This window comes from Arvicanthis niloticus, chromosome 4, assembly GCF_011762505.2.
Source record: "Arvicanthis niloticus isolate mArvNil1 chromosome 4, mArvNil1.pat.X, whole genome shotgun sequence".
Taxonomy (NCBI): Eukaryota; Metazoa; Chordata; class Mammalia; order Rodentia; family Muridae; genus Arvicanthis; species Arvicanthis niloticus.
The window spans coordinates 22,642,904-22,657,109 of record NC_047661.1 but is presented as its reverse complement, the minus strand read 5'-3'; the positions used below and the strand labels follow the sequence as shown (position 1 = coordinate 22,657,109).

Genomic DNA, 14,206 nt, shown 5'->3' with positions numbered 1-14,206 from the left:
AGCATTTAGATGGGGCAATTAGAAAAGTCTTGTACAAATACTCAAAGAAGCTAGATACATGAAGAGATGTTGGAAGAAGATTCAAGGTAAAGAGAAGGTCAAATACTAAAGAAAACAAGTGACACATAGCAGGAGAGAAAGAAACCCAAAGAGTCTGAGGCATAGTGAATAATGAAAACAAGAGGTAAGTAGTGAGATCAGAAAAACACAAAAACACACTGTAGAAAATATTCTACTGTTGATGCGTGGAAGAAAACTAAGATGATAAAATTTACATTAAAAGATTACTCCTATGTAATAATATAAAAAGGTCTACTATGACATAATCAGAGTTCTAGAAGAAAAAGAAAGAAAAACTGGAACAAAAAAAAAATCTGAAGAACTAAGAGCCTCAAATTTTCTCCAAATAGACAAGGCAAAACACAAATTCACAGTCAAGAAGATCCAACAGGATAAAAAGAAAGTGTTTCAGTCCAACTGCTAAGACCTCCAACTCAAGAGTATCTTGAACACAGGTCAAACAGGGGACACTGGAATCAATAATCATAAAACATGGTTCAAGGATGGAGTTGTAGGAGGAGAGTTCTGAGTGCTTGTGAGAAAACACCAGGAAACAATTTGTGAATTCAGTTTCTCAAAACACAGAACTGTTCTTGGAACGTGTGTTCATTTTCTTCCCAGGTATAGTGGACAGGAATACGCTTGCTTCAGCTGTTATTATTCATATGCCTCCCTGGAAAACATGTTTTTGTCACCTGTAGCTTGTCTTTGTGATTGTACAGTTTACTCAGGGGACTCTTTGTACCCCTCAGGGTATAAATTGTCTGATGCTCTGAATAAAGTTGGCTTCTGCATGAGACTTTAGTCATTCTCATTTTTTAGGCCCCGCTCTTCAAGGTTCATGCTGTGGGTTAACAACTAAAGACTCCCCAACCCAATACACAGGCAGTTTATCAGGGAAATAACATTTTCGAAGTGCTGAAACAAAAATGTTATCCAGACCCTATTCATAACAAAAATAACTTTCAATAATGAAGGATAAACAAAGTTATTTTCAGATAAAAGAACAACAACAACAACAACAACGTTTCATGAGTTGTATGTTATAAAAATGGTCAAGAAGCTTTACAGATTGAAGGCAAATGATACAAGGTAGAAGACAAAATCTTCCACAAAAAATAAAAAGCACTGGAAATTAAATATTTCAAAAATTGTAGACTCTTTTCCCTTATGGAAACACAAAAATATCATTCTTACTGCTGGTATAATCAGAAAGGGCAGTTTTAGAGCTTGTCTTGTGATAAATACCCACAATGACAACATTCAGAGGCCAAAGCAGCACATGGAAGTTCAAGGCCCATCTAGGAATACAGGAGAAGTTTAAAACCTGACAGGGTAACTTTGTAAACCCCATATTAAGTGAACTGAGAGCTAGCTTCAATGGCCAAAACAAAAACAAATAAACAAAAAAACCCAACAACAACAACAACAACAACAAAATCAAACCAAACCAACCACCCCCCCCCCCGCCAAAATCATTAAACCATTATAAAACCATTTCAGAACATAGAAAGGTATACTCATTAAACTGTTTTATAATGTTATGCTATTAACTTCAAACTTGGCAAAGATTATTACAAAGAACAAAAATTAAAGAATGGCTTTTATAAACACAGACTACCAAATCTTCAAAATACTGGAAAACAGAATCTGATTTACAAAATGAATAATCAAAACCAAGTAAGAGTTATCTCTGGAACCAAAGGTTGAGTTAGTATTTAAAATTTAATCAGAACACGTCATTGCACTGATTAAAAAAGTATAAAACCTATGATCATTTTGATACAGAGAAAAAGCACTTAGCAATCAAGACCTACTCATGACACTAAACTCTCAGCAAACAGAATAGAAGGGAAGCCTTCTTCAATATGAGAAAAGGTATTTTCTTACTGAGTACCTGCAGATAGAGACAGCTTTAACGTCGAAGTATTGAATGCTACCCATCAACTCTAGAACTGAAGACTCTAAAAGAGCAGTAAGGAAGAAAGAGGGTGTATAGAATACATAAAATAAAAATGTAAGTTAAGCCAGGCAGTGGTGGTGCACACCTTTAATCCCAGCACTTGGGAGGCAAAGGCAGGTGGATTTCTGAGTTCGAGGCCAGCCTGGTCTACAGAGTGAGTTCCAGGACAGCCAGGGCTACACAGAGAAACTCTGTCTCGAAAAACAAAAACAACAACAAAAAAGGAAAAAAGGTAAGTTAAAAAAAAACAACTTCAGAAACATGTTTACATAGAAATTCTAAAGTAGATAAATAAACCCTATAAAACAGTTATACCAAACCTACACAGTATAAGTTTACTATTTTAAAAAATTGGTTGCTACTATATAATGAACAGTAAAAACTCCCCTATTTGAAATATGTCATAAAACTCAAATACAACCTGGAAATAAAAGTAAGCAAAGAATTCTTTACAGAAAAACAGAGTACTCTTGAGAGAATGAAAGACCTAAGTATTTAAGGCATGTTTGTAAATTAGATAATTCAACGTTAAGATAATTATTCCAAAATTTATCTATAGATTACATACAATCTCAATATGATCTTTTAAATAAGAAAGTGAAAACATAACTGAGATTTATACATAAATTCAAGTGACAGAGGATACTGAAAACAACTATGGCCTTCCAGTACTAGGTATTCCATTTAGGGTCATGTATGTGTTAGGCAAGTGTTTTACCACAGAACTATATTCCGTTCTTCACAATAATACTTGGGAGAACTTAGTTGCTAAAGAAACATACAGTGTGAGAGAAAGAGGCTAAAATTGTAAAGAGTAGGATGGTAGAAGGGCCCATGCTGATTCTGAAAGCAAATAATGAAGGAACCGTTTTATGAAAAGATCCTGCTTCAGTAAAAAAATTCTGGTGGCAAGAGCTTGAGACAGTTGTCATGTTTTAGCTCCAGTCAGGAAGCAGTGTAGAGAGAATCAATTGTACAGCGTATAGATCATCACCTGTCAAAAAATGCTGTTGGCTTAGTAGCTTAGGCAGGAAATAGGTAGGTGGAAGTTACGGTATAGAGGGGATTTCTGGGACAGACGGGTGTGGGAGAAGATTTGCCCTGAACTCTGAGGAAGACTGTCACATGAAACAGAAGGAGGGGAGAGTCACGTGGCATGACTTGACCAGTTTAAGGAGGATAACTAAGTTATGAGCTAGCAGAAATGAGCCAAAGCTACTGGCCTAGACATTTAGTCATATATAAGAAGTCTCAGAGTTGTTATTTTGGGGAACTTGGGTGCATGTAGAAAAACATGCAGTTACAAAGTAGAGATAGAATATTAAGCGCTCTTTCATTTTTTTCTTTGTATGATGCTTAAGGTGGGTCTTCCCATCTCAATTAATCAAATCTAAAAAATCTCTCCTAGGCACACCCAGAGGTTTGTCTCCTGGGCAACTCTAGATCTTTCCTATTGAGTTAACAACCAGTGTTAACTACCTAAGCCACATACTATATAATTACATTTATGTGAAATCTCAAGTAACAAAAAAGCAAAGCGGTGTTGATGGTTCTTCATAAAGGGAAAGATGGACTGTCAGTGGCTAAAGCAGTCATTTAGTGAATGCAAGTGAGATATTCTTTAACTTGGTTAGAGGTGTTTTTACAACTTTACACATAAACTGAACCATACAGAATAAAAGATCTAGTTTGTTCTATGAACCTTATAAGAAAGCATAACTAAAGCAAAATTTAAAGACATAGAAACTGTTATATTTGCTAGAGGTTGAGTATTTATGAATTAATGAACCTAACAGCAACAGAGATATTTTCTTTCTCTCTTTGGAGAGACTATTTTCTCTGACTAATCAGTTTGGAAATTTACATAAGAATTAAGAGGTGACAAATTCTAAGTTGTCATAAAGCAATCACTATTGATTTGGCTATAAATGTAAGTGACAGCTATTACAACTGTTTCAATTCCATAGCAAGCACTTCTTCATTTTTAATTAACCCATAGTGCTAAGGCTTAGAGTCAGCTAACTCTATATATAATGTATAGTTCAGTAGCCTCCTATTTCATGCTAGTGTTAATAAATAGTCTAAGCGCTAAAAGGAGTAAGGGACTTTAGTTCTATATGTTTGTAAAATATTGGGCAGAAAAAAAACTTTAAAGGTTCATGCTTCCTTTAAAAAAGTTGCATTTTTAATTGTCTGTCTGTCTGTCTCTGTGTGGGCATGAAACATGTGCGTGCAGTTGCCCGAAGAGGTCAGAAGAGGGAGTCAGATCCCATGGAGCTGGAGTTAAGGTGAAAACTTAAGAAAGCAAAGCAAGTTTTTCTTCAATGCCCAAATATTGACTTAAAGTGGACCCTGTTTAGTTGTTGGAAAAACAGCTGTAAAAAAAACTTTCTTAAAAACTAATAAACTCCTTTGAAGTTTAAAATTTCCTTTCTAATGCCTAAAAGAACACAGCAAAAAATACAGAGCATAAACATTGATTAGGTGCTGGATTGCCCAACATACACCTGTGCTCTGTTTAGCTAAAGCTGCTCCAGGATAGTGCAGGCTGAGTGCATGTCAAATCATCTGGGTCTGTAGCCAGAGAGGCCTTTTCTGGTCTGATCTTGTCAGTGAAAGTCATGCTTTAAAAAGAGCAGGAAAGAGCCTCCCTTCCTTTCCTTTTTCCTTTCCTTCCCTTTTCCTTTTCCCCTTTTCCCCCTTCTTTCCTTCTTTCCTTCCTTCGTTCCTTTCTTCCTTCCTTCCTGTAGAATCTGAATGAATTAACACACTTTCTAAATTCTTTTTTAAAGTAATGTTCTTGGATATGAAAGTAGATATATTCAGAGTGATGAGTGCTCTGTGAAATCAGCATGGCCAGGCCTTTTCTACTACTGAACCCTTCCAACTTAAAGTCACCTTGGATACTGTAGCATTTTCATTCAAACAGTACTTAAAAACAATCACAGGGCAAGTTGCCTAATACATGTGCTCATGCATAGTTTTAGAGAACACATCTGTATGTGAGTGTAAATAGAAGCCCAGGTTAATATCAGTAATCACCTTGACTGCTCTGGCATCTTAGTCATTGAGGAAGGGCCTTTCACTCAAACCCAGAGCTTGCTGATATGGCTAGTCTTGCTAGCCAGCTCTGGGGACTTCATGTTTCTAACCTTACTGGATGGAGCAACAGGAGGGCCATCACATCAACTCAGTATTTAAATGGGGTTCTGGGGATCAGAAGAAGGCAAGCTTGCTTTAACTGCTGAGCTATCTCCCTGACCCTAACTGTATTTTCTGAGAACTCATTCAAGTTCTTGGGCAAGTCTGGACGTCTCTAACAGCCTTAGTGCCTTTATGTATAAGAATAAAGGGACGTTAATCAGAGGAGTTGGTGTGCATCTACAGGCATCCTCAAATACTCAGATATGCAAAGTTTTTCACTTTTGTCAACAGTTAAGGGAGTCACTGAATTCTGTTTTTGTGTCCAAATTAGGAATTACAATATCATTACATGACCTTTTGTATGTGTGTGCATCCATTACGATGTTGTTGTTGTTTTTTTTTTTATAGTACTGGGATGGAATGCAGGGCCTTGTGCATATTGTTTTCTACCAGAGCCAGATGACTTAAAAGGACCCCATTCTAAGGGTCTACATGGCATCCTCCATAGCATACATTACATGACCACCTAAGCAAACATATTCTTTATAAAACCAATACATTTTTCTTTATGATTTGTATATAAAGAATTCAAAACATTGAAAGTTTGTTGTGAAACCCAACGGCAGTTACAAGTTCCATTCTGTTTTATAAGTTCTATAATTTAATGCTTGGACTTTATCAAACATTCAAAGTTAATCAGTACGGAAAATACTCATGTAGTTCAAAATATTAAAACAGACACTCTGAAACTAATAATGGTGTCATTACAGCTGCAATCCCAGTACTTCGGAGACTGTTGTGAATTTATGTTAGCCAGGGCTAAATACGAAGAACCTGTCTTGAAAAACCAAACCAAACCAAACCAAAGAAAGAATGAAAAGGGGCATGTAAGAAAATGGTGTGCACTCCTCTGGGACAGGAGAACTGTCAGGTCTTCACCCCTAAATCAAAAGAACAATGAGGCACCCTCCATTCATGGAGAAAACCTCCAAAATAGGGTAACATGTAGCAGGTCTTGTTTGTTTCAAAGAAACCTTAGCTTTAGGTACTCACTTCTCTTCTTCCCTAACTCTAGCATAGTAGTAGTACATGTGGTTAACACTACTACCAAGTCTCTACCAACATCATAGCTACTTGGTCTTTTTCATTATATTTGTGTGTTTAATTATGGTCTTTCCCAACAGACTGCAGACTGTAAAGAATGGCAGAAACCACATTCACTCATCTGTTCAACCACGGCATTCATGAGCCACTTAATAAATATTCACTCAGTTGAGCAAGTCAATAAAGCCTCTTGGAGCAAATACAGCCTTGCTGGATGCTTTTCTGCCTGCAGTCTTGCCCCTCCCCAACTAACACTCTCTCTCTACCCCCCTCCACCCCCACACCCAGCCACCCACCCACCCCCACACACATCTATTACTGTACATAATACCATGATCAAAGCAACTTACAAAAGAAAGCATATTTAATTTGAGGCTTAGTTTCAGAAAGTTAGAGTTCGTGACTATCATGGCAACAGGCATGGTACTGGAACCGAATGGATATAAATACGAGAGCTCACATCTTGAGACATAACCACATGGCCGAAATACTGGGAATGGTTAGAGTTCTTTTGAAACCTCAAAGTCCACCCTCGCTGACATACAACTCCTCCAACAAGACCACCCCTACTAACTTTTCAAAAAATAATTCTACCATCAATGAACACATACTCAAACATATGAGTCTATGGGGATCATTCTTAAATCCCCACCACTGGCATTTCCCCCATATAAATAAATGTACAAAAAATTTAACAAGTACAAAAATCATTGTTAGTATAGTAGGTAATTAACATTTAAAACCATATTATTACATCTGGGTCCAAAAATGAAAAGAACTCCTAAGTTAGGATTTATTTATTTAAAGTAGTCTGGAAACAAACAAACAAACAAACAAACAAACAAAATGGTCAAATAGATTTTAAATATCCGCAAATATTTTCTAATGTCAAAGAGTTAGGCCTTAAATCACAAAGTGAAGTTCATCATGTTGAGAAGGTAAGGTTGCTAAGAACATGTACAGCAGCATGCAGCCCATTCAGCGAGGCATTCCACGTGACAGGGACAGACCACTCCCAAGGCACTGCTTTATTCAGCTTCAGGAAGACCAAGACAGCCAAGGATAGTGATTTCATCTAGTTTTTTTCTATCTATGACAAATGATGAACACATATGGGAAAGAAACACCAGTGGAGGACACTCAGGAACATGGAGATATGGAAGCAGGTGGGGAAAAATCCACATGCATGACATTGCACATGTTAGGTAATCTCACAGTTTACAGAAAACTGTGGAGGACTTTTAATCATGTGAGAAGTCTGATTTATGGTTCTGGATGCAGCATGCAAGAAATACAGGAATGAAGCACAGCTTGAAACAAGGAGACTAACACAATTTCAGGGCAAAGGACTTAACTCATTACAAGACAATCCTTTCTGACAATGTCTTTCTATTGTGTAGGAGATAAAGACAAACATTCTTTTAATGGGCTCATAAGTCTGCAAACACAATGATACCTACCAATTAGAACTTCCTTCTAACCAGTACTTAAATTAATTTCGTGATCCAACACTTTGGCCAATGGCTCTGTCCAGCTTGAAGCTTCTCAAAGCAGATCAATCCCACTGACACCAGCTGAGTGTCTACAATGTGCCAGGGACACCATTAGGAGCCAGGGTTATAATATTCTTTGAAAAACAATTCTTAAAAAAATATTTCTATGTGCCAACATATAAGCATATGTTTGTATTAAAACAAATCAATCAATCAATCTGAAAGTTTCTGTCTGATGCTGGGCTTGCTCAGTTCTGCAAAACCCTATAGTACTGTGCAAGAAAAGACTTGATGCATGTTACAGCAGGTGTTCAAAAGGAATGGAATGCAGCTCAGAGCACTGCAGCCTTAAGGGTGAAAAGTGAACAAGAACAACTCGGCCTCTTACCTTCCTTTACTAGTCTGACATGTCTTCACCTACATCTAAAGGACAGGTCCTTTCATAAAGCCAAGCTTCTTACCTACAACTATTTTAATTCTCCCCATTATAACACAGAAATCTGCCTTTTCAAAAGCCACAGAAGGAAGAAAAACAATGCAACTAATCTTTCAAGTGTTCCTATAAAATTCACTTAGTAAAAAGTATTTCCAGAAGGCTGAAAGAAACAGGAAAATTCCTGGTATATTTCTGTTTTATAATATTCTAAATCAGTACACTCACAGGCTGTTAATGGAACAAGTGGATGGTGTTAGTGAGCAGAAACATCTGTTCTCAGCTTAGTCCTCTACCCCAAGCCTCCACCACTGGTTTCTTACAGCTCCAGCTCCCTGAAGACAGGACAATCCTTCACAGGAGTCTTTGATGGAGCAATACTGTCTATACTCCCTGAGCTGTACTCCAGACAATTCCAGTTCCTTTCCCCAAACTACTGATGTACACAAGAAATCCATTTTCTGAGTCTTCTACACACTGGTCACATTTCTGTTTACAAGTTACAGAAGAGTATTAGTTCATGTGTTAAATTCTTTCCTGTGGTGTTTATGCGATCTTCTTTGTAACATTCAGAAGTAGTTTATAGGAAAAGAAATGGGAGCCTGAAGAGGTCAAATGTCAACAGTCAGAAGAATATGAACAAGAAACTGACTATACTTTGATTCTGTGCCCTCAACTCTTGATTTCAAAATTGTATTTTAACATTCCTTAGACTAGGTGTAAGTTAAAATATAAGATCTTCATAAAAATGGGTGGTAGTGGTAAGGACTCCCTCACCCGTCACCACATGCAGCAGGTGGGAGAGCTGGTCCCCAAGTCATGAGAACAGGAGAGCTGGCTCTACCCCTCACCATCTGCAGCACTCTGGCGAGTGGGGCCTGCACCTTAATCTGGGCAGCATGGTAGAGTTCTAAACTAAGTACTCAATATGGTATGCTGGTGCCATGTGGATACCATAAAAGCAAGATAGTTACTAAAGGTCATCTATCTACATGTCATCAACAAAGCAGCATAACCTTAAAAGTCTGTTAACAAGTCAGACCTTGTATCAAGTGATTTTACTACAATAAGTAAAAGATATTTCTCTTTTTCAACAGTGTACACAATTGATGTGCCCATACAAATTCTCATATATGCCCAGTTTTATAATATTTACTGATGAATATACTTTATTATCTCTGGATATCTTGTGGCTGTTAATTTTATTCAATAAAACTGTGCTCTGAGATACTGGGAGGACTTCAGGTTCAGTGAGAGACTATCTCAAAAATAAGATGGAAAAATTTGAAAATAAAATAAAAATTGTTTTTCTTTTTAAAAGAAAGGCAAGTGGGGGGCTAGCAAGGTGGCTAAGTGAGTAAAGGCACTTGCTGCCAAGCCTGACAACCAGAGTTGAACTGCTAGGATACGCATGGTGTGACAGAGAACCAACTCTAATAGGCCTGCCATGGCATGTGTAAGCACGTATGTGTGCTCTCGAGTACAAATATAAATAAATAAACAAACAAACAAATAAATAAATGCAACAAAAAAGCAATAGAGGAAGACTCCTGACAATCTCTAGCTTACACATGCATGCGCACACACAAGAAGATGTTCATACAAAAAAATTAAAAAAAAGACAAATTTAACATGAATTTGGTGCTAGATTTATCAAATATACACAAAACCACCTCTGTTCAGAGAGATAATAGTGTAAAGATGACCTTTTGGAGAAATGTGAAGTTTATTTTTCAAGGCAAAATTGGTAAAAAATCATAACACCTCTAGATATTTTTTGTCATATAAAGACCAGTGTGTATCTCAATGAAGTAGATCTCATTTTCTTGTATGAGTTGCCAGCTTTTATCATACTTACACAGAAGCTAGATCATAAGGCAAATGTATTTATTATTTTCTATTAAGACTTACTACTGTACCTGACAACAAGGATTTAACAAAGTTTAAAATCTTTAGGGGCAGACATGGAGATGGGATTCTTAGATGAGGATCCAATACAACATGCTGCTCCTGGACTTCTACTTCTCTTAGTCCTTGCAGGCTTACACAGGACTTCAGATTTTACTATCTTAGGCAGAGCCAATATGCTGTCATTCGGGTTTACTACGTCCCAGGAATCATGTGCAGCTCCAGCTGTGAACATGCTACCTTTTTCTTCCTCAGTAATTCTGAAATGGACTTGAATTGCCTTATATTACCTAAGATGAGGTGTGGGAGACAGTAAATGCTCAAGAGTCATGTGTGGCACACCAGAATACTTTTACACCCACAGAAGTACATTACAATGTACTATTTTTAAGAATGTGATGATTCCTAAGAATAGCCAAAGAAAAATCCCCTTTGTCTTAACATAGAGGTTCTGGGATAGGCAAGAGCTATACAGCTAACATGTGCTCACCCTCAACTCACTATGTTAAGTTGCCAGCTCACTATGTTAAGGTATTCTTTTGTTATTTTACTTTTTAAAAAGGGTTTATCTGGTTTCCACACTACTGTTCATCATCAGTGAAGTAGGGACAAGAATTCAAACATGGCAGGACCCTGGAGGCAGGAGCTGATGCAGAGGCCATGGAGGGTACTGCTTACTGGCTTGCTCTCCCAGGCTTGTTAAAGAACCTTTTTATAGAATGTAGAACCACCAGTCCAGGGATAGTACCATCCACAATGTACCATCAATCATTAATTAAGAAAATGGAGGTATTTTCTTAATTGATGTTTCTTCCTCTCAGATGACTATAGCTTGTGTCAAGTTGACATAAAACTATACAGCACACCATCTGAGCATCTATTTTGTTAAACTGTTATCTCATTTTTAACCAAGGGATTTTTTTTCCTCTGTAACTGGAAACAAAATTGCAAAGGAATACAAAAATTATTTTTCTTTCCAGAAGTAAGGCAATTAAATAGCAACTTCAGATCTAGATGATAAACAAACTATAGACAAGTCTGAGGAGATGGTTCAGTGCTGTCGTTCTAGTTTAGAGGACTGAGTTTAGACTCCCAGAAGCCTCAAAAAGCTAGACATTGTAGTAAAAAACTTGTTAACGTCAGCATGCTTATAATGGAAACAGAAAGTAGACAATCTCAGAAAGTCTGTAATGAAAGAAAGGATTGACACCCAAGATTGCCACCTGACTTCCAGGAGCAGGTTGCCATAATGGCCCCTCACTACGAACACACACCATAAAATAAAACTAAGACTGAGATAAAACTAAGACAGTCTAACTGCTGTGCCATCTACCCTGTGCCAACAGTGCTTTGATCACCACACTTACTTCTTTTTGAAAGTTATGTTTGTAACAGAACTGTTCTTTTAAGTGTGTAGTGGTGGTTTTGGGGGGTGGGAAGAAAGGTTGAACGAGATGTCCCCTGTTAAGTCTCAAACATCTGAATACTTGGTCCCTAGTGGGTGATCACGCCTTTGCTCTGCTATCAAGGACTCTAATCTACATAGAACTGTAAGGTCAATTAAATGCTTTCCTTTATAGCATATAAAGTGTCATAGAGTGTAGGGTGTGGGGCTGTGAGAGGCAGCAGGGTACCTGGTGGAGGAGACCCTCAGGGACGTTAGGAGTTTGGCCTTGCTCCTAGGACCCTGGCTTCTTTCACATAGCTACAGCCTCCCAGAGAGAGGTCTGTGGACATTGGTCACATAAGACAACACTCTACTAGCCCCTCCACAGGTAGAGGTGTGACTACAGGTCACAGAGCTTCAAGACAGATCTCCATATTAATGAGATACTTAAAGGCCAGAGGGCATAATCAATTAAGCATTCCTTCCCAGACCCTCCTCCTTGCAAAGGTATTTAACCTCAGGCCAGCCCTGAGAATACCCGGGTATAGCTTCATCCATTTTCCACCATGACAATAAATATCTTAAGACCATAGCCTATGGCCATGGACTATCTCCCTTCTTTGGGGCCCACTGGGAGGCTGCCTTGGCCTGGGGACCCCCAACTCAAGAGCAACGTTTCCTGCGGGACCACAGACTGTGTTCCCTCCACCCCTGAACAGAACCTGAGCCCCAGCACTAGCCCTTGGGGGTGGCAGACATGGGACCCACAATTCAATCCAACAGGACCCACACCAACACACACTACAGCCCAACAGTAGGGTATGTGCATATAGGTACAGAGACTAGAAAGGCATTGCATTACCCCTAAACTAAAGATGTCTACTACAAGAGTAGTACATATTCTTAACCATTAAGCCATCTTTTCAGATCGCCCTTTACTTTGAAGATTCATTTTTAATTATATGTATGTGTGTTTATGTGAGTATGTTCATGAGTGCATGAAAATTATTGTTTATTCTTTTTGTGAATGTGTGCACATGGAGATCAGAAAAAAAACCCATGGAGTTGAATCTCTACTTTTACCTTTACGAGTTTCAAGGATCAAACCCAGGTTGTTACGCTTGTGCTGCAAACAAGTTTAACCACGAGTCACATCACTAATACCACATTTGGTTTTTGTTTATTTTAAAAACAACTTCATGCTTTCTATACACAGGAAGAATGTTTATATTTATTACAAAGATTGTCAACAGGTGGGTTAGCAATATATAAACAAAAGGTTCCATTAACATTTTGAGAAGAATTTTCCAAACCAGTATTAATAATTCTGTGTGTACCTATGTATGGATGGCAGTTGTGAGAATTCCTCAATTATTTGCTACCTTATTTTAGAAGGGTTTCTCACTGAACTCAGATCACATGATACAATTAAGGCTCAAAGAGGCATAATGACTTGACTAAGGTTAAATGAAGGGGAATGAGAAAGTCCTAAGTGAGTGAAGTCCTCTGTGATAATACATACTGCTGTCATTGGCACAGCCATACAAAGACCAAGGTCTAAGACCAATGATGAATAGGCAAAAGCAATTCTATTATGGGCCATGGCAGAGCTTTCCTATAAGTCCAAGTGTCAATGAGTGACCACTGGTATAAACACTAGCAACTAGACCTTTCCCAGATGTTTAAAGCTAGAGAATATTCACCTATACATGTATCCCACAAAGACCAGACAACTTCTCCCCCATACTTAATAAACATGCAGAGGGTGTGCTCACCCTGGAACAACCTGACCTCAGCTTTTCTGTACATGCTTTTCAGTGTCTGTCCTTTCTTCAATCCCTTGTCACCCTATTCAGAGATCCTGAACCCAAGGTTGCAACAGTCAAGCATACTGATGTGGAACAGTATGTACACAAATAGGCAGTCAGATGCAGAGGCCATGGTACTCTATGTGAATAGCTCTCTGGGTGAAAATTTTGCTTCCTAGTGTAATGTAGTTATCTTGGAAATATTAATTTATGTATACAGACTTTAGTTTGGGGACTAAAACTGCCACCTGTAACTCTGACTTCTTACTGAATGATTTACCATTTACATTAAAAATATAAATCAGTATCAAGTTTTTAAGCTAAGTCAACATTTTTCTCTTTGGTGCTCATTTTGCTACCACTATCTTCTAGAGGGCACTTTTTTTGAGATCTGAGTTTTTTTGTAAACAAAAAAATCCTCAAAGGTACAGAACGAGAAAAATAAAAAACTGGAATGATTAAAAAAAATACAGGTAATGTATAGTGGGGAATTGTGAGCAGATGATGAAATAAACAGGAAAACTATTAATCAGAAAAGAGAAAAGGAAAACTGGGCAGGATACTGGAAAACAGTTTAGGTAATGGGAGCTAGGAATGAAGAGATGAGGTAATAATCCAGGCAACAAAACATTCTTGAGAGCACACCTAACTCCTATTTTCTCCTTTAGTCCAGAATTTCCCTTCTATGATTGAACAATTCCAAACTCATCCACTAAAAGACACAGTATTATGGGAGAAAATTATTTGAGAAAATTAAACTACTAAAGATTTGCACTAAATTGTAAACACGTTGCTTAGGCTTCGAAGCTACTGATGTTGAAGGATGCTGGGCAGCAGCATGCACTGTCAGGTGATGTTCTTATGTTCTCAGACGTTACTTTCTTACATTTCTTTCTCTTTTTACTG

The 14,206-nt window shown here is 37.9% G+C and overlaps 1 protein-coding gene across 5 annotated transcripts in view; it reads right to left on the bottom strand.

Moving 5' to 3' along the window:
- The window catches only part of Afg2a (AAA ATPase AFG2A), a 174,279-nt gene that overhangs the window by 55,133 nt on the left and 104,940 nt on the right, over window positions 1-14,206 (bottom strand). The gene's annotated exons all lie outside the window — the stretch shown is intronic.